A 22,006-nucleotide genomic window follows, 5' to 3' on the forward strand; every position below is an offset into this window, starting at 1 on the left:
CATGCAACAAGATACATCATCATCGGGCCATAAGGAATCTCGAAGTGCTCACTTATGAATGTGGTTCTTTATGTAAAATATGTCTAAAATCAACATAGAGATTTTGGAAATCTCGGAGTGTAGTGTGTAAAATCACTCTAGCAAAGGAAGTATAGAGTAGGTAATACTCCTTATTTCTAAACACTACTTTTATTCAATATGTGGGATATTGCAAGAGCCTTGGAAAATTCGTAGTGTGGGTTTTGAATAGACAAGCGTGGATCAGTCTAGATTTACTCATGTTGTAAGGTGAACACAACTCGTGTATATTTGTGCACCCTAGATTAGAGGAGCCTTGTTGGTTGTCTTGCAGATCACATTTAGCACAACAAGTTCATGCGCCTTGTTTGGAGATAGTAGCTCAGTTGGTAAGGATCATAGATTGCATATGTGCAATCATATATAAGCATTTGAAGAATCAAGATGAGGCAATGTATCATTCGTTGGTTAATTTTGAGAACCGTTGAATGGATGTGTTGACTAAGAATCATATCGAGTTCTATTAACTCCAAACTATTCTTTTGTTGCATATGAAAATCCTTTGGATGTATTTATGTTTTCCAACTTGAGAAAGGATAATAAGGTTGTTAATGCAGTGCTTATATAAATCTAACACATGGTCTAATTTTAATATTCTTCTTGGAGCAAGAAACATTTCTATAGATTGAGAGGAGTACATGTCGAAAGATTGGATAAAGGGAAAGTCATAGTCTTCAGGAAGATTGACAACAGAACAATATCTTTTTAGATGATCCTAATGCATTAACAAGTGATGGAAAAGTTAGACAAAAGGAACACTCTCTAATGAGAATCTTCTACGTATATATCAATTGTGACACTTTTATTAAGAAAATGTGAAGATGTTATTTTATGTTAAACTGTAGGATAATTTTGAGCAGCAGAGAAATGGGCTCATTATGGGAGAATGAGAAATTAATAATATAAATAAGCAAAATATTCACTGACATTAACATGAAATGAGAATGCATAGAAATTACAATGAAATGTTTAATTAATTGCCTCAGTGTACTATGGGCTTGTGGGTTTCCATTACTGTGCGATATGCTTGAGAAATGATTTTCTAAGATTTGTGTTCATGGTTGAAGGAAGTAATGAATTAAAGATTGGAATGGATGCTCAAATAAAAATCAAATCAAATCAAAATTCTTATGAACAAAATCTCTATATATTTGGAAGTATGATACAATGATAAATATGTGATCTCTAATCTACGATGTACACTTCATGATGGGTTAAGTATGATGAATTGATGGTTCCATGTGCTTATAAAGTACATTTTCTATCAAGGAACATATGTTTAATAATTATGCAAATGGATGTTCAATTCTAAGTATGATCAAAATACAGTCACAATTCTCAATTGATTCCTCAATTAATAGAAGAACTTGAGCCTCTGGGTGACAACCAGAGGATTTAATTTACTTGATTTCAAGGAAGTGGACCATATAAAGAAGATTTAGATAGTGATTGATAACACTATAAAATGGAGTATGAGGAAATTTTACATTGTGAGGGGGAATAATAACCGATGTTCGATTCCCTTTGCTTGACAAATTCTTTTATGAAGGTATCAAGAATGGTGATGTACATATAAGTATTTACTATTATTAAGTATTACATTTATTTGCTCATTATAGTCTTTCTATCATTTGTAGTTTTATGTGTGTTATGAGAGTCTTCCTTGATCTTTTCTTTTGTATTTGAAGATTGATCTTGTAGGAAAAGAAGACAACTTATGACAGTAGCTTAAAAGAAGTTGTGATCAAATTGGATAAACTGAGGCTCTTGAAACAAATATCTTTGATGATTAAGATTATGAGTATCCTTTTACATTAAGAGGGAGTACGACACTTCTTCAAAGGCAATGTAGGAGCTTAGATTAATACTCAAAGGAAGTCTAGAGGGAGTGTAACTGCATGATTTTGATGGGACTACTCTTGAGTGCATCACAAGGAAGTATTTACTTATCACTGGAAAATCAAAAGATTGATTTAAGATTCAGAGTGAGTTCGATAAGCATCCTTGGGTGAAGAGAGTTTCTGAAGAAGTAACTACAGGAACTGACTTCCCAGGATTATTGTTCAGAAGGAGAAATTTTGAGATATAATCCTTTGTGCATGATATCTTCTCTATGAGGAGAAGTTCTAAGTGAAATTCCTTGTAATGTGCTACCCTCTATAAGAGAGAAGTTTGGGGTGAAAATACTTGTTCCACCCTCTAGTAGCAACTATGGTGGTTCATGGTGGATATCATGTAAGTTACTACATGACGATGTTATGATAAGTAATGAAAGGTGATGATTTTTCATTGACATATATAAACAAAAGGTAATCATTATAAGATGACAATCTTATAAATGGTAGACCTGTTATCATGACATACTTCATTAAATTGTTGTCCCGAAGTGCTAGAAATTATGATAACAAATAGACAGAAGGTGACCTTTGTAAGGTGGTGATCTTATAAATGGTAGACTTGTATTCATGGTTCTTTGGGTTGGATTTTGCCAAACACCATGATAACCAACTTGTTATGGTTCTTTGGACCGGATTTAGCCTCACAGTGAAATGAATTTCATATTGAAATGATATCTCTTCATATTCTTGAAAGCATAATGTGTTTTATAAATCCTCCCTAGCTAAGAGGGAGTGTTAAGGTTATAGCTTCTGTCAGATTGATTTTTTACATGAGATACCTAATTGATGGTAAATCATCTTTAAAATAAATATCTTATATAATATATAATATATATTATACATTATATGTTTTTTTAATCGGTAAATGGTCGAAGCCTTCTATTATATTAGTATTATTTATTATATGTTATTATATAATAATATTAAAAAAAAATTTAAGAGGGGTAAACGCTTTGACCTGGAGCTATGAACCAGTGAGGCCACAAATGGGGGACCTCATCCCCATGAGATTTGAACCTTGATGGCAAGGATAACAACGCAACAACGTAACCATCACAACATGCCACTATTGGCAATTATTATATAATAATTTTATATATATATATATATATATATATATATATATATATATATATATATATATATATATATATAATTCAATTTTATGATTGTCATTGATGTTACATAAATGTCACATTCTAACCGAGCACTTCCAATAGTAACCGAGCTCAAAAGACTCCAGTATTAGATGAGCAGAAGTTCAAAAGAAGCAAAGTGATCAAGTGTAAACTGAGCTAGGTCGGTCATTAAAGGATTCCTATGTAAGCTGAGTCAGGTTGGTTACCAAAGGAGTTCAATGTAAACTGAGTCAGGTTAGTTACCAAAGGAACTTAGTGGTAACCGAGTGACCCAGTTTCAATATCAACTGAGTGACAGCAGAATAATTTTGTATATTATTTGGTTTATGCAAGCCGACTTAGTGGATGCTAATTATTTATTTGTATGGGTATTCAAGCCGACTTGACATTGGATTTCATATATACGAAAGGTCAAGTTTTGGAAGAAGATAAGATGCGAATAAAGAAGGATTTCTGATTAAGAGCAAAACATCCAAGGAGCTGCAAAGAATATTCTGATCAAGAAGGATCCCGAGGATAAACCAGAATAGTTATCTCAATCTAAAAATCAGTTGCTTCATCAATCAAGTCAATCATTTTTACTCTCTAATAGTTGTAGTATGAAGAAATCTCTTAATAGAGTTGACTAAATAGACATTTTTTGTAAATCCTCTAACAAGGTGGTAATTCTAGATTGAAGTGTCTTAATACCTCTAACAAGGCCACTCCTAATAGGGTGATTCAAATCCTTTAACAAGGCCACACCTAATAGTGTTTTTTGTAATCTTTAACAACGTTGGCTCCTAATAGGGCTCACTTCAGAAGAATGAAAAGTTGTAACTAGTTGCATTGGTGGTTTTCCCAAATTAGGTTTCCACATTAAATTTTGGTGTCTCTTGTGTTCATGTTATTTGCTTATTGCTTTATCTTTCTACAACTAAGTTACTAAAGGTTAATACACATTAATATCTCAAGATTGCTTTGTTAACCAAGTTACAATGAATACCTAGTTCTAACCAATTTGTGCAAGGATTTGAGTTAATAAGAAGTTTATATTGACATCTAAGGGATCTATAAATGTTTTAGTGGTCAATAATTCACCCCTTCCCTCTCCGTTACTCCTCTTATATTTCTAGCAATTGGTATCAAATTTGTTGGTGCTTGCAGATAAGGTTTCAAGGATCTAAGCCAAAGATCAAGATGTCTTACAGAAGAGATATTCCTAAGTTGAACAAAGAAAACTTCAAAGCATGGCAAGAACTCATGAAGCTACATTTAGGAACCATTTGAGATACAGCTATACACTTCTTGGAGAATTAGTACATGGCACCACCAAATCCTTTGACTGTGGATTAGATGGTAGACAAAAAGAATCACAATACAATGATGATTGACATTGCTTCCTCTCTCATTTATTTTGAATTTGATGAAGTCAAAGATTGTCCTACTACCCATGAAATGTGGAACAAATTGGAGAAGATCTATGGAGGAGATGGCAATGTGAAACGAACCAAAGCAGAGAGTCTTAGAGGCTAGTTTGATAAGATGAAGATGAGAGAAAATGAAAATATTATTAAATACAGTGAAAGAATCAAAGCAAGTGTGAGTGCAATCACACTTGTAGGAGGAACGATAGATGATATGACAATATTAAGCAAGGTATTAAGGACTCTTCTTCCTATTTATGCAATCAAAGTTATAACTATTCAAGAGATGAGATGTGATCCCATAAATGATATAACTTTGGATGCACCACTAGAAAGATTAACAACTTTTGAGTTGGATAACTTTGATAACTATCTCCCTGGATCTCACAACATATAATCAACATTCAAAGCAAAATTAACTCTTGATAAAAGGAGAGGAAACTCAAAAGGAAAATAGTTTGAAAATGAAGAAGAAGAAGAATTAGATGATGACCTTGAAGTTATTGAAGCCCTACTTGCAAGAAGGTTACCAAAAGGCAAAGGTAAATACAAAGGCAAAATTCCATTGATTTGTTACTCTTGTGAAGAAGTTGGTCAAATTGCAGCAAGGTGTCCAAATAAAGAAAACAAAGATGACTAAAAATTCAACAAGTTCAAAGGCAAGAAAGATTTCAAGAGCTACAAAGACTGCAAAGACAAAGGTAAGAAATCTTGTTATATTGCTAAAGATTCTGACAGTGATGATGAAGATGAAATGGTGTATATTGCTATTAAAGAAGATTCAGATGATGAGGATAATGAAAAGATGGCACTTATTTTTCATGTTAGCAAGAATGACACATGGATAATAGACAGTGGTTGTTCTCATCACATGATTAGTGATAGAACTAAGCTTGAACACTTGGACCACTATGATGATGGAAGTGTTAAGTTTGGAAACAATAAACCATGTTATGTGAAGGGAAAAGGATGCATTGCATTGACTGATGAACTCAAATGTGACAATGCTTATTGGGTTGAAGGTCTAAGACACAATCTTTTAAGTGTGGCACATTCGAACAGCATTGAATACAAGGTAGAATTCATGAATGGGAAGGCCAAGTTGCTGGATGGTAAAGGAAACCTAGTTGGAACTCGCAATTAGACAAAAGGTAATCTAGATTCTATCTAGATCTCACTGAATGTTCATGCTTTTTGGCACAAGTAGAGGCGTAAAAGAATGTGTCATGCAAACTTCGATAATCTAGTTACTATAAGTAAGAACATAAGAGTAAGAGGTATTCCAAATATGAAGAAACCTAAAATGGCCATATGCAAACAATGTCAGATTGGAAAGATGGGTAAAACTAGCTTCAAAAGTAATAATTACAATACTGAAGACTCTTGGAACTAGTTCATACAAATCTTTGTGGACCAATAGGTATTGAAAGCTATAATGGAGATAAATATTTCATTTTGTTTGTTGATGATTATTCTAGGATGATGACAATAATGTACTTGAAAGATAAATCTGAAGCTTTTCAAAAGTTCAAGTGGCATCTGGCTAGAGTTGAAAAAAAAAGGGGGGAAAATTAAATTGCCTAAGGTCAAATAGAGGAGGAGAATTAATCTCTAATGAATTCAATGAATTCTACAATGAAAGAGGAATCAAAAGACAAGTATTTGCACCCGGTACACCTCAGCAGAATGGCATAGCAGAAGGAAGGAATAGATCCATCAGGCCCCGTTTGGTTGCTGGAAGATGAGGGCCAAAACCGGGTTATCAGAGGCAAAACCAGGTTTTGCAAAAAAACTTTGGTGTTTGGTTGGTTAAAATTATAACCTGGTTTTCAATTTCATCTTCCAATTTTGGTCAAAAATTGGAAGAAGTTTCTTCCAACAAAAAGGTGGAATTCGAAATTAAAACCAGGTTTTGAATTTTATGACAGTTTTTTTAATAATATTGTGGGGACCACAGTATATTCATCTTCCGTGTCAACCAAACGGATCATTGGCTTTCCAAACCACAAAACCAGGTTTTCGAAAACCTGGTTATGTCAAAAAATCATCTTCCCCAACCAAACGGGGCCTCACGGATTGTGCAAGAACACTAATGATAGAGAAAAATGTTCCATCCAAATATTGGAAAGAAGCAATCAACACAATAGTTCATTCCTTGAACCGATTTCAACCGAAGAAAGGTACAGATCAAACTCCTTATGAATTATGGTATGGCTACAAACCTAATGTCTATTATTTCAAAGTATTTGGAAGCAAATGTTATATCTTGAAAGAGACAAGGAAAGGAAAGTTTGATGTAAAAAGTGACGAAGGCATATTCCTAGGGTACTCTAAAAAGAACAAAGCATATAAATGTTTGAATCTTGCTACTCATAAGGTTATAGAAAGTATACATGTAAAAATTGATGAGTTTGCAGAAAAGAGTGAAGAACAAAGTAGCAAGGAACCTGAAGACTACATAAACTTTTTTTACTTTGAGTCTAATATGTTACCAAAGGTATAAGAAAATGTGATTGGACAACAACAGATTGCTCCACCCTAGTAGATTATGCAACCCAAGTTGCAACCAAAGCAACCCGAGTTATAACCATAGCAACCTAAGTTGGACACAATGGGAAGCGAGTCTCAAATAGAGGAACCCAAGTCACAGATTGTAGGAACCAAGTCTCATACAGTGGGAACTGAGAAGAGCTTAGAAATTTGTAGAACCTTTGAGCAGGGCCAATGTGTAAAGGATATGCTCAATAAGAAGGAATAGACTATGGAGAAACATTTGCTTCTGTTGCTGGACTTGAAGGAGTCAGAACACTGCTTGCATATGTTGCATTTAAAGGATTCAAAGTGTATCAAATGGATGTAAAACTAACTTTCTTGAATGGAATTCTAGAGGACAAAGTTTACATTGATTAGCCTGAAGGTTTCATTGATCCAAATAAAAGAGACATGGTTTTCAAGTTGCACAAAGCTTTGTATAGTCTAAAACAAGCTCCTAGAGCATGGTATGAGAGGCTATGTGGACATCTGATAAAGATTGGTTTTCAAAGAACCAATGATAGTAGTAGTCTATATATTAAAGAAGGACCACATAATAAGATACTATTAGCAGAAATCTTTGTGGATGATATATTATTCACAGGACATGATGATTCATGTAAATCATTAACTAAAGAAATGAGGAAAGAATTTGAAATGTCAATGTTTGGAGAGATAAAAGTCATTGCTGGTTTGCAAGTTCATCAAATGAAGGATGGCATCTACCTTACTTAGTCAAAATATATCAAGGAGGTATTGAAGACCTTTGGAATGGAAGCCCAAACTAGTTGGTACACCTATGTTTACTGGACATAAGCTATCCAAGAATGATTATTCAAAAGAGGTAAATCAGACTACATACATATCTATCATTGGAAAATTGTAGTATGTCATTCATACAAGGCTTGATATAACATTAGCAGTTGATATAGTTGCAAGGTTTTCTGCAAATCTCAGAGAAAATCATATGATGGTAGTCAAGAGAATTATGAGATATCTAAAAGGCACACAAGACTATGTTCTATGGTACAAGAAAAGAGGAAACTTTGAGTTAAAATCCCTCACTAATGCAGATTGGGCTGGAAGTATTGATGAGAAGAAAAGCATTAGTGGAGGAGCATTCTTTCTTCGAAAGAGGTTAGTATCATGGACAAGCAAAAAGCAAAATTGAATCTCTCAGTCTATAGCAAAGGCAAAATATGTTGTTGTAGTAGTTAATTGTTCCAACATAGTCTGGATCAAGCAACTATTATCAAGAATGAAGGAAGAAATCAAAGATCCAATGGTCATCTACTGTGATAATAAAAGTGCAATCAATATATCCAAGAATCCAATCATGCACACTAAGACAAAACACATTGCAATCAAGTATCATTTTATGAGAGAATTAGTTCAAGATAAAGAGGTAAGATTGGAATATGTTAACACAAAAGAGTAGCTTACTGACATATTTACCAAACCATTACCTAATGATGCATTTTTGTATCTAGGAGATAAGCTAGGGGTCATTCCTCTATCTAATGCTCAGTAGAGTACATATTAGTGATGCATCAACTAAACTACATTGAAGATCTATCAAGTTGATGCAAAGTTGTTCAGGGCTCATTGCATATGAATCAGTACATCAGGTAGATTGAAAACTCATTGTAAAAAGTCTTTGGAATTTTATGTCAAAGAGGGAGAGATTGAATATGTCATATCAAAAGAATTAAGGAAGAGTTTGATTGATTTTATGAAATAGAGGAAGAAATGTGTATATCAGCAAGAGGGAGAACTTGATCAGATGGAGTCTGAAGTTAAGATGTCATAGGTAGTTCTCATGGATGAATAATCAAAATGAAACTAAGGATATTTTAAATCATTCTATTGCTCTAAGATTTATTTTTTTATGACATGTTGTGTTGCCATCAATGCTAAAGAGGGAGATTGTTGAAATCAAATTTTCAATTGCATGATTGTCATTGATGTCACACAAATGTCACATCCTAAACAAGCATTGTCAATAGTAATCGAGCTTAGAGGACTCCAGTATTAGTTGAGAAGGAGTTCAGAAGAAGCCAAGTGATCAAGTGTAAATCGAGCTAGGTCAGTCATTGAAGGATTACTGTGTAAACTGAGTCAAGTCAATTACCAAAGAAGTTCAGTGTAAACTGAGTTAGGTTGGTTACCAAAGGAACTTAGTGGTAATCAAGTGACCCTATTTCAGTATCAGCCGAGTGACAACATAATAGTTTTGTTTATTATTTGTTTTATGCAAGCTGACTTAGTGGATGTTAATTATTTATTTGTAATGATATTCAAGCTAACTTGACATTGGGTTTCATATATATGAAAGGTCAAGTTGTGGATTGAAATATGGAAGTTGTGGAAGAAGATAAGATGTGAATAAAGAAGGATTTCTAAATAAGGGAAAAACATCCAAGGAGTTTCATAGAATATTATGATCAGGGAGGATCTAGAGGATAAACTAGAATGGTGATCTGAATTTGCAAATTAGTTGCTTCATCAATCAGGTCAATCATTGTTACCCTCTAACAATTGTGATGGTGAAGAAATCTCTTAACGGATTTGGCTTAACAATCATTTTTTGTAAATCCTCTAACAAGGTGACATTTCTAGATTGAAGCGTCTTAAGACCTCTAACAAGGCCACTCCTAATAGGCTGATTCAAATCCTTTAATAGCGTCACACCTAATAGTGTGTTTTGTAACCTTTAACACGGTTGGCTCCTAATAGGGCTCACTTCAAAAGAGTGAAAAGTTGTAACTAGTTACATTGGTGGTTTTCCCAAATTGGGTTTTCACGTTAAATCTTGGTGTCTCTTGTGTTCATGTTATTTTCTTATTACTTTATCTATTTGCAACTAAGATACTAAAGTTTAATACTCATTAATATCTCAAGATTGCTTTGTTAGCCAAGTCACAATGAATACCTAGTTCTAACCAAGTTGGGCAAGGATTTGAGTTAATAGGAAGTTTCTATTGACATCTAAGGGATTTGGAATTGTTTTAGTGGTAAATGATTCACCCCTCCCCTCTCAGTTACTCTTATATTTCCAAAACAATTTACATATATGTTTAAGATGAGTTACATATATGGTTACTTATATTACTATTATATTAATATGTTAACTAGTGATGTTTAACTGTAGAGACATATATCTTCATGAGACATGTCTCCTCCTCTCATATTTATAAGCCTTCATTTGCATTTGGAACACAATCAATACAACGACAATTGTTAGTACATTTGCAGTGATCCTAGAATTCAACAAGAATGGATCTTGCAACCATCTTTATTCTACAGGCCTACGTTAGAAGTTACAACTATGTAGAAGAATAAAAAATAAACTATTAAAAAGTATAGTGGTTAAAAAATTGACACATTAGATTGCTTTAGTGGTCATCATTTTTTCTCTAAGATTACCAGTCATTTAATTTTAAAAGTATCTTATCACCTTCAAATTGGGAAATTCCTTTGGTGTAAAAAGATCATAGCAAACAGTACGCATAAGACGTTGAAGGTCCTTATGGAGATGGGGCTCACTAACACACAAAGCCAGTCGGATAGGTGACAATTATTAGATGGTACTATATAAGGAATGAGTACACCATAAATTCATAACCAACACAAATAATCCATCATGGTCAACAGTAATTGCTAACTGAGTACTAACTATAGATTAATAGTTAGACCTACTAATTGCACATTCCTAACTAAACCTAGTAAATTGTTGATTTGTGATGACTGATCAAGAAAGTATTGTACACCTTTTTTGTGTGAAGTTAAATATTACTTATTACACTTTACTTAAGTTCCCATAGGATAATGTATTTTCATATTAGTTTTCATGTAGACACCTAGGAGTTTGTATTCTATTTGAGCACATGATGTAGGAGAAATCCACTTGTACATAGTTGTTTTCTCACTCCTCATTCATTGTGAGCTCCACCTTTGTGTTCTCATCACATTATCATCATATCATTGTTGCACATACTTTGTTACACAATGGAGGATGATCTACTCTTGTAGACATGTGAGTACACCTTTAACTATTGATAGCTTATCTCTATCACCACTCCTAATTATCATGTATTGTTTATATATTCAACTACGTCTACATTGTAAACCAATTAAGAATGAACTTTATACTCTTGATCATTATTGAGTTAGTTAATTGATCATCATTTTTCCTATCTCTCATGTGTTAGCTCTTGAGCTTCTAGATGTTGGCATTATATTAATTGCCCTAGTCAAATTCTTATGTGGTATCAAAGCTTGAGGAGTGTTTTATTGCATAGCCATTAGAGAGCATTTTTCTTTATTTTGGAGGGCCACAATTTAGATCCAGGAGCATCTAGAGCAAGATCAAACCTCACCATTGCATCGAGGTGGTCATTCCAATGAATTTTGACTATAAATTTACCTATATTAAGCAAGAGTCAAATTTGAGGTAAAACAAAATTTGCTAATTGGCCTTGGCAACCCGATCTACAAATCAACGGTATTTGAAGTTTTTTTATTTAAAAAAAATTCAAATTTTTTTATTTGGATTACCTGATCTACAAATTAGAAAATTCTAAAGTTTTTTTGTTCAAAAAATATTTTTTTAATTTTTTAATTTGGATTGCTTTTATTTCCATCATTAATTTTGTTAGGGCAAAAAATTTGAATATGGGCCAAATCAACCTTAATATCTTAGTTAGTGGGTATCTCTCTTAGTATACTAACATCTAGAATCGATAAGCTACCATAAGACCATAACTCATTAATTGTGGGCATTAGTATTTGAAGAAAGGTTTATCCCCACACTTAGTCAACATGGGACTAAGTTTCGGGACAATCTAAGCTCCAGACATATCGTCTGTGGCTAAGTGATACATACCCATACATCTTAAAACTTGTATGTAAGTAGTTTCTAGGGTGTTAGTGTAGTCATGTCAGTCTTTTTTTTAGTGCTTCTAACGTAAATTGAAAATATGTCAATCATTCGTGGGTATGTCATCATCTGCTAAAAAACACTTCCAAACCGTAGCATTAAATAGATAGTCTGTGGACTCTTAACCACTCGTCGTTACTTGATTGCGATTACATAACTCGAAGGTGTCAATTTGAATGGGGGATTGACTGTTCGGTTGGTGATAAAAAATAGTGTATTTGACAGTTAGGTAGATGACTTGGCAGCTGTTGTCTACCAAACACATATTTGTTAATTTAAATCCAATGGGTTACTATTTTGTGATATTTGGATGAATATTATTCTAGTTGATTTGTTTGTGCTTAGCATTTTCCTTTGCAATACATTATGGTTGAAGATCAGTGAGTTCTTGAAGACCTAGTGCGACTGGGTGACTTGTATCTTAATGCTTTCTCAAAGACCTGGTGTAATCAGGCGTCTCAAAGATTAGTGCATTCTCAAAGACCTTGTGCATTCAAGTATGAGAATTTTTATAATATTTTTGAAATGTTAAAAATATTGATGCATTTTAGGTTACAAATCTGCATTTATTTGAAGTATTTAATGATTTTAGATATCCCTATTTGTTTAGTTGATGTGGGTGTCTTGGAAAATATAATACAAAATATTTTAAACATTTTAAAATTGTAAAAATGTCGATTTGTGTGTTTAGTCAGTGTAGGTTTCAATATTCATCTTCAAACTACCTCTAATACGCAGATAGATTGTATCTTGTTTATTATCTCAGAAATAGGCATTGTCTTAATGGGTCTATCGGCCCCATAATGATGTATTTTAAAGTAAAATTAATAATCCCCATAAAAACAAACCAAAACAATAAAAAGAAAAGGGGCTTAAAATTAATTCGTCACTAACATTTGAGGAAATATCTCTTACAATCTTGATAATAATCAATAGGAACAAACTCAAGAAAATCATTTCGTGAAGTTGTTATTGATCAAAGTGCAACTTGTCATCTATGAGCTACCTTTGTTAGCACCATTTATGTCTTGGCATGCCACATATTTCAGCAGTACCACTATGTACAGGAGAATTAGTACATTGTACCTAGAGATGCAATAGAAAAAACCAAACAAAATAAAAACAATAGGGGGATAACCCTCTACATCATATTAGAAAAACAATTAAATACACTTTTATTGGGTAGGTATGAAAGATGACATAAGAATGTTGTGAAATTTTATGCATGTTAACAACAAAAAGGAAAAAATGTTTAGTTTTAGAAAACTTTGCGTTCTTGCTATGAATTCCAGTGACAATATGGACCTATGTATTGAGGGATTATATTGAAGGATTGCTTAAGTGAAGCGAAAATAATTTGTTTTGGTGGAAGTATGCTACTTTTTTTCAGTGGTTCATCCTTATCACATATTTATTTTTGCCCAATTTTTCCATGATAGATTCTTTAACCTCTATGGATTTCTCATTTCCATTGTCTTTGATCATGACCCCACTTTCACTCATAACTTTTGGCAAGATCTATTCAAATTGTAGGGAGTACAACTAAAAATAACCTATGTATATCACCTGCAAACCTATATTAGCCCAAGTTTGTGGGAAGGGGGGATAGATTTCTGAGTCCCTAAATTTTTGAGTCGATTTGGCGATGGCTATATCAAATATTGGGAAAAAAATTACATTGACCTAGGTATTATTCATTTGGTATTTTTAACATTGATATTTATTAAAGAATGCATATAAACATTATAAAACCTTAATTGATAACATTTGAGTTAATGTGAGATTTGAATGAGAGCCATAATCAAACAAATTACCAGAACTCAAAATTTAATTCAAATTAGTATGTGTGGAAGCTTCATTTTGAGCTGCCTTGCTCATTGACACTACTCATTAATGATAGTATTGTATCTAGTTTAGTGTTAATGGGTTGATTTCAATTCTTGAAATCAAACCAATGATGCTCATCAATGTTGTTGTAAATATTTGAAGGTCAGAAATTAGTTTCAATGCCCATTCATGTGCTATTGATGCCAGTTAAAGCATAGTTCTATAGAGATGTTTATAATCTCTCTTAGGAGCTAGTCACTTGTTTAAGGATCCTCTGTAACAACAACTTGTCTACAATTTTCTATAAGATCATATGTGAAATTATAGTCTCTAGTCATAAATTTAATGCAGAGATTCAATCATATGAAATATCATATTTCATGTTGTTGTTGTTAGAACTGGCACATGCAATTTAATGTGTATGACAATTATCAAGATCTATAAAATCGCTGTACATTTCAAGATCGCTTATATGCCTGTTGATTATGTGAGAAGCGGATGGGTTTCTTAGTCACTGTAGGTTTCAATATTCATCTTGAAATTGTCTTATTTTCTCAACCAGGAAAAAAACTATGTCAAAATTTTATGTTCGGGTTCATTGAAATTTTGAAAACCAACTCTTTGGTCATATTCATCAAATGCCATTAAGCTAGCGACTAGATGATATTAGACACATAAGGGTTTCAACCTAGGTGTTAATGAGATAATTGTATGGTCAATTGAGTAGACTACTTACATTGACACTCATTTGTTAGTAATTAGCAATTTCAAATTTGTGAGATTTGTGTCATGTTATTGCATCCCTGGAGTCAATTCTCTTTCTATGTCACATATTTTCTTCATCTCTACAATGTAAATATGGACACATCTTTTGGATCAAATTAAACAAAATTGCTTTCAATGAGGTAAACATAAACTAGCATATCATTGAGATCAATGTTGAGGTAATTTTGTGCTTTTTATTCTCGCAAGGAAATTTCAATGTTGCCTAGTCTATTTAAATGTTGTCATTTTAGGCTTTTTACAATAATGAACTATATGATCATATTTACCTCTTCGTTTACTGGTGCATACTCTTGTAACAGTAACTTTGTAGGGACATTATAATAAAAAAAAATACAGTAGTTGGTCAAAATATAATTTTAATTTCCTTGATAATAGTTTTTTGTTGGTTGACTCTTTAATATCTTGGTTGGCTTTGAAAAACAATGTAATCTATGTTCTCTTCTATGGCAGAATAGAATGGTTGCAATGCACAAATAACTAGTAGAATGATAGAATGTTCTACTACTTAAATCTTACCTATGAGTGTAGATCATAATCAATAAATATAATCATACACAACAAGGTGTAGTCTTACAAACAATTACTATGATTACAGTCATAAATAGAATCATCAAAAGAGGATTTATTCATATTTTGTGCCATAAATCTTGGTGCATGAATAATCTCTACTACCTAATAATATATATCTCATATTTGATGATCTGTCATCCACATGTTTATAGGGTTTAAAGGAAATGACAATACACCATGTTCACCCATATACGTTTAACCATCAGTGACAAAGGATTCTCCTTTCTCGCAGCTAGATAGCCGCACCAAGCTGTGGTCTTGGAGACAATGATTATAATTATAGTCCTAAGATCCCATGCTCATCCCTCTAGAGACTCATACGCTATGCAAAAAAAATCCATCAAGAATGTAATTTATGATTTTCCAAATGAAATAAGTTTAAATATAGATAGATACAAAGATTGGATGAACTCCATATTTAATGTTTTAGACCATGAAGCAATAATTTGCAGTGTGTTTTGTTCAAAGCACAACATCATGAAAGTGTTCAAATTTTTAGGGTGTTGAATGTATAATGAAGTTGTAGTTATAGTAACAGTCCTGTTATATTATTGTAGACTCTATAGGATGTTTAAATTAAGTGACAAATTAATAGAGATCAACGGTTCAATTGACGCACCCTACAATTGGGAAAGAATTAATTCTTATGTGGATACAAAAGATGCACCCTACATTGGGGAAAGAGTGAATTCTTATGTGGATACAAAAGAGGTGTTGTAAATCAGAGAAACAATGATGCCTCATGTGGATATGAAAAAGACGCTGCTAAGATGTCATGGCTTGAATACAACCAAGAAAAAAATTATCCTCCAAGTACAGAAACCAATGTGAAAAATCTCTAATACTTTTAATTCACCTTCTCAAGAGAGCAAGGTTGTTCTGTCGAGGACTTCTCCCAGGTTTTCCATAGGTGGCCATGTGAGTGTGACAATTAAAGTGATTATCATTTACTGTCATTTCAACATCATGTAGTTTGAATGAATGGTGTGTGGATAGTTTCATTTACTTACAATTAATTTCAGAGACAAAGCAAAACATCCATAGTGGTGGTTATTCCATTGAGGGACACAATGGGAGACGCTACAATTGGTGATGGATTTGGTGGGAGAATTACAATTGAGAGTGACAAAGATGATAATGACATGTCAAGTATGATAGTGATGTTTCTAGTGACAAGTCTATAACTTGTATTGAGGTTTAAAATTTGTATTCATTGTTGATAAATGATGTAACTTGTGTGAAGATTACACTCCTATGTTATTTAGTTACACACTAAAAATTTTCATTATATGGTAATGTCTATATTTGTGTTCTACTCCCAATTGTGTAGGGGGGGTCAATACATAATTGAAAAGTGTGCCAAAAGAAGGATATATTACTGCTTGGTTGAAAATTGTTATCTTGATGGAGGAAAGAAGTTTTGTGACATTGCAAGGATGAACGTGCATAGGATGCAAATTCATAATCTCCCATTTATCAAGGCACCTACTCGTAGGTAGCCTTTTGTAAATAATAGCATACAACATCATTATGCATCAAAATCAAGTGGGTATGTCAATAAGAGAGCAAAGAGTGTTGATTACCAGATGAGGATCAAGTATGAAGTGCAAAGTAGGCATTTAGAGTAGTGTATATGCAAACTGTACATGGTCTCCTCAGTTGACCTCCTTCAAGAAAAGGGTCATGCGAAGATTGAAGAGGAAAAGAGTTACTATGAGAGCAATGAGTTGATGAAGGAGAGGTTGAAAAGGGTTGTAGCATTGGTGAAGGGAAGAGATTATAAAGTATGATCAATTTTATATAATAGTTTGTCCTCTATGCAAAAAACCCATGCACTTTAGAGCAATCTGTTGATATTTAGTAAATGTGTCATTGATAAGGCACTTCATCTTTCCCCAATATAGGATGTGTGGATGGTCATGTTCAAAGATTAACAAATATGTCCCCTTTTACCCCAGTTGTAGGAGACAAGAGTTCATGCTACGATCTCGTGGATGACAAAAATATTTTGGTAGAAGGAAAAAAACCTCTGTAAGAGCTAGATAGTTCCATTGACTTACAGTTAATTTCAGAGACAAAGAAAGATATCCAAAGTGGTGGTTATTCCATCAATGGACGTAGTGGGAGATGCTACAATTGGTGATGGATTTAACTGGAGAATTACAATTGAGAGTAACAAAGATGATAATGACATTGTCGAGTACGACAATGATATTGTTGGTGACAAGTTTGTGACTGGTATTGAGGTTCAAAATTTGTATTCATTGTTGATAAATGATATAATATGTGCGAAGATCATGCTCCTATGGTATTTAGTTACACGCTAAAAGTTTCCTTTGTATGGTATTGTTTATATTTGTTTTTTGCTCTCTATTTGTGTGTTGGGGGGGGGGGGGGGGGGTCAACACAGATTTGAAAATTGCACCCAAAGAAGGATATATTACTACCTGGTTGAAATTTGTTCTGGGACACTTCAAGGATGAACGTGCATAGGATGCAAATTCACATTCTCCCATTTATTAAGTCACCTACCCATAGATGTGTTAGAAACAATAGTCCACCAAGATAATTGGGGGTGTGTGGGGTGTAGGGGGGGTGGGGGGCGGGGTTGAATCAATTATCCAATAATTAAAACATTTATCAACCTTAAATAAACTTAACCATTCAACCAAAGTAAACAACAACCATAACAAGATGCACATAGACAATTACACTAGATATGTTAACCAGGGAAACCCATGATAAGAGGGAAAACCCCGGTGGAAATGATGCCCACAAGATGATGTACTAATATAAATATTCCTTGTTGGAGGATGGACCCTATTAGGAGTCTATTACAACATTTAGTACACATGAGTCCCTATTAGGAGACTTTTAATCCTTGTTAGAAGTTTCCAACCCAGTTAGGAGTTGTAGAAGATAGAAGGACCCACTATCCAAACAACTTCTGGGGCAAGATCACCGAACTCAATATCCAATTGATCTTTCAACAATTGCTTGTAGAATAATTATATGTACTGAACTTTAACTTCTTTCCTTTGTCTTGTTAACCAGACCAATCATTGTCTAACCTTGTAGATTAGGTCACGAACCTCGGATCCAAGTATCCAACTTCGGATCACATAATAAAACCTCGGCAACGAGGTTTCCTTCACCTTCGCTCTGCTATGCTTAACTTTGCATTTTGCTCTTCATGTTGCTTCCAATCATTTTCTTTCTTCCATACATGATAAAGGAAGATGGCCTTCCTTTATACCAAATCCATAAAATAATTCCCCGAGTCGGTTGTTACACTGTCTCAATTAATTATTATAGGACCACATTAAGAACACGTTACACTTAGTGATAACATTAATCTTTTGCCTTGCAGCTTAAGTATCATTTCATACATGTATCATTATGATGAGCGAGCTTAGTTATGTCATCTCTAGAATGTCTTCTTCACATCTTTAACTTCGACTTCTTAGAATAACAACTCTGCTAAGAGATATAACAAGTTTACTAGAACATGCCTCTGTAAACTCTATCTGAGAACAGTCTTCACAAAACTTACATAACTTCTTCCATATTTAATATCTTATGCTTCTGAGGTTAGCTACATATACTAGACACATAGTAAAATCTCCCTTTAACCTCACTGCTAAAAATATTCAATGATCTATCTGTACCAACTTGATCTTTACCACTGTTCTTCTGTCAAATACCACAGAAAATTGTTATGTTGACATCAATGACAAACACATTCATGAATGCAACATATCATCATGGTAATGATCTAATCATGTTTCTACAATACTCCCCCATAGGAATATCATTAGCATTCATGCTTCCAATAGGGCGACCTTTCGTAAACAATAGAAAATGATGTCATTATGAGTCAAAATCAAGTGGGTACATCTATAAGAGGGCAACAAGTTTTCATAACCATATGAGGATCAAGTATGAAGTGAAAAACAAGCATTTAGAGCAGCACATATGCAAACTATACATGGTGTACTTAGTTGACCTCCTTCAAGAAAAGGGTTAGGCAAAGATTGAAGGGGAAAAATGTTACTATGAGAGTTATGAGTTGAGGAAGGAGAGGTTGAAAAGGGTTGTAGAATTGGTGAGGGGAAGAGATTATAAGGTATGATCAATTTGATATAATAGTTTGTTCTCTATACAAAAAATCCATGTAAAAAATTCGACCACTTTAGAGCAATCTATTGATATTTAGTAAATGTGCCACTGACAGAGCACTTCATCTTTACCCAATACAAGTTGTGTGGACAGTCTTATTCAAAGATTAATAGATGCATCACCTTCTACCCCAGTTGTAGGAGACAAGAGTTACACGCTACGATCTCATAGATGACGAAAAAAGTCTGGTAGAAGGAAAAGAACATTTGTAAGAGCTAACTACAGTAAACAAAATATTGAGTTTGAGGAAGATAAAAGGGGGATCCCCTTTGTTGGGAGAAGTGAGAGGATGGAGGTAAGGAGGAAAACAAAACATTAATTTTCTATTTATGTAAGATTTAATAACGTATTACTATTATTATTTTGCCACTCATGCATTTTGTGGTTGTGAACACTTTGGATTGATATCTAAAAAATCAAAATGAATGTTTTATTCTATGTCAGTCGTCTGCTAAGAAATATAATGTTGCAAGAGCAATTGATGGTGAAGATGAGTATGTCCTTACACTCTCCACTTCTACAAGTTAGGGTGTTAATTCGACATCAATGGAATGCAGGAGTGAACACAAGTCAATGTTAGGAAAGCACAAACAAGCAATGTTGGTCAATAAGAAGGAGATTGAAGATGAGGTATGTATTATTGGGTTGTTATAGGTTATGCATTATTTGGTTCATATGTTTATAGCATACCACACTAAGTATTGTGAATTTCATTATAACCCACTATTAGTGGTAATGGTGGTGTTCAGGGGTGTGTAGGAGAGAGGACTACAGTTCAACATCTGGAAGAAGTGGTATATTTGTTAGCATGAATGCTGATGATACTACTTTGGGGGAGTATTCTAAGCATTTGAGAGTATTGACTTGTTGCATTCATGACTGTGTTTGTCATTGATGACAACATAGTAGCAAGTCTGTGAAGACTAGTATGATCTTAGTTGTATGAACAAGATTTTGCTTGTTTGGTGATGTACGGAACTGGACATGTTCTACACTATGTCCTAGTGATGTGGTTCAGTGCACATGATGTAATTTGAAGCTGTACAGCAGATATACTTGATTTACAGTGAGTAGTGTAGAAATAGAGTAATTGTCAAGCAGTTTCTGATGTTTGCACTATAACTTTTAGTAGGGATATAATATGGAGATGTGTGATTAGCCGGTGGTAGAAGACAGTCTGATGGTGATGTCATCGAGTGCGCAAGCCCTAGTATCACACATGTGATAAGTTGTATAGACTATGAATCGACAGTGCTATTGTAATTGTAAATTAATTAACTATCTTATTATAATTAATTGGGAAAGCCTCAAGGCCGACTCAAGGAATTATTTTGAAGATATGGTATAAAGGAAAGATGTTTTCCTTGTTTGTAATGTGCATTTTGTATTGGAGTATCAATTTTGAAGTGCAAAAAGGAGCTGAGTGTTTGGTGAATGTGAGTGAGTGATCTAAGGGATTATTGGATGTGAGATTTGTGATCTGTTACAAGATCAAAAGGATCAAAGGTGTGGTTGACAAGACAGAGATAGAGGAAGGAAGTACAACTCACATCTATTATACTGCAAGGAATAATACAAAGATCATTTGGACAGTGGGTTCATTGATCTTGCTCTGAAGCTGTTTGGACAGTGGGTCCATCTGACTTTCATAACTCCTAACAAGGATTCAAAGTCACCTAACAGGGACTCATATGTATTGAATGTATTTATAGACTCCTAACAGGGTCCATTCTCTAACAAGGAACTTTTATATTAATACATCATCTTGTGGGTACCATCCCCACCAGGGTTTTCCCTCTGATCAAGGGTTTCCCTAGTTAACATATCTGGTGTTATTGTGCATGAGTATATTGTTCTAGTTTCTGATTATATTGCTCATATGGTTAAGAATTATTAAGGATGATAATTGTGAAAATATTTGGATAATCGATTCACCCACCCACCCCCCCCCCCCCCCCCCCCCCCAGTTATATTGGTGGACTATATATTCTAGCAATCGGTATTAGACAATAAGTCCTTGAAGAGAAAACTTAACAACTTTGGGAGATCCATGGTAAAACTTTTCAGAAAGGATAGTCCTAGATTTGATGGGGCCAACTATGACAGTTGGAAGGAGAAGATGAACACTCATCTGCTATGTATGTGTTCAGGATACTAGATTTTGATGAAAGACAAGAAGGATATTATGAAAGAAGAAAAGCATGAAGAATATAGTGAAGCAAAGAGAGATCTATTCATGTGTAACATGAGAGCTAGAGAGGCATTACCATCAGCTCTTCCTGAGAATGAATATAGTCAAGTAAAGTCATTTCAAACATCTCATGAAATTTGGAAAGCATTAGAAGCTACTTTTGGAGGTGATACACATGCAAAGAGGATAAGATTTCATAATTGGATATGTGCATTTCAAGATGCTAAAATGATGTAAGATGACTATGCAAGAAACTATATTGGTAGAATATTAGAGATTATTGCAGGAATCAAGACTCGTGGTGGAACCAAGGAAGAAGATGAATTTGTGTGGAAGATCTTGAAAACTTTGACACCACCATTCAAGCAAGTAGCTCAGATGATTCAACTACTTATATCCTGCACTAAGGAGTTTACCAAGAAAATGTTGCTTGAAAGATTGGAAGTAGTAGAAGTAGATCT

This window comes from Cupressus sempervirens, chromosome 7 (assembly GCF_028749045.1).
Source record: "Cupressus sempervirens isolate cs-2001-9-10 chromosome 7, ASM2874904v1, whole genome shotgun sequence".
In the NCBI taxonomy this organism is placed as follows: Eukaryota; Viridiplantae; Streptophyta; class Pinopsida; order Cupressales; family Cupressaceae; genus Cupressus; species Cupressus sempervirens.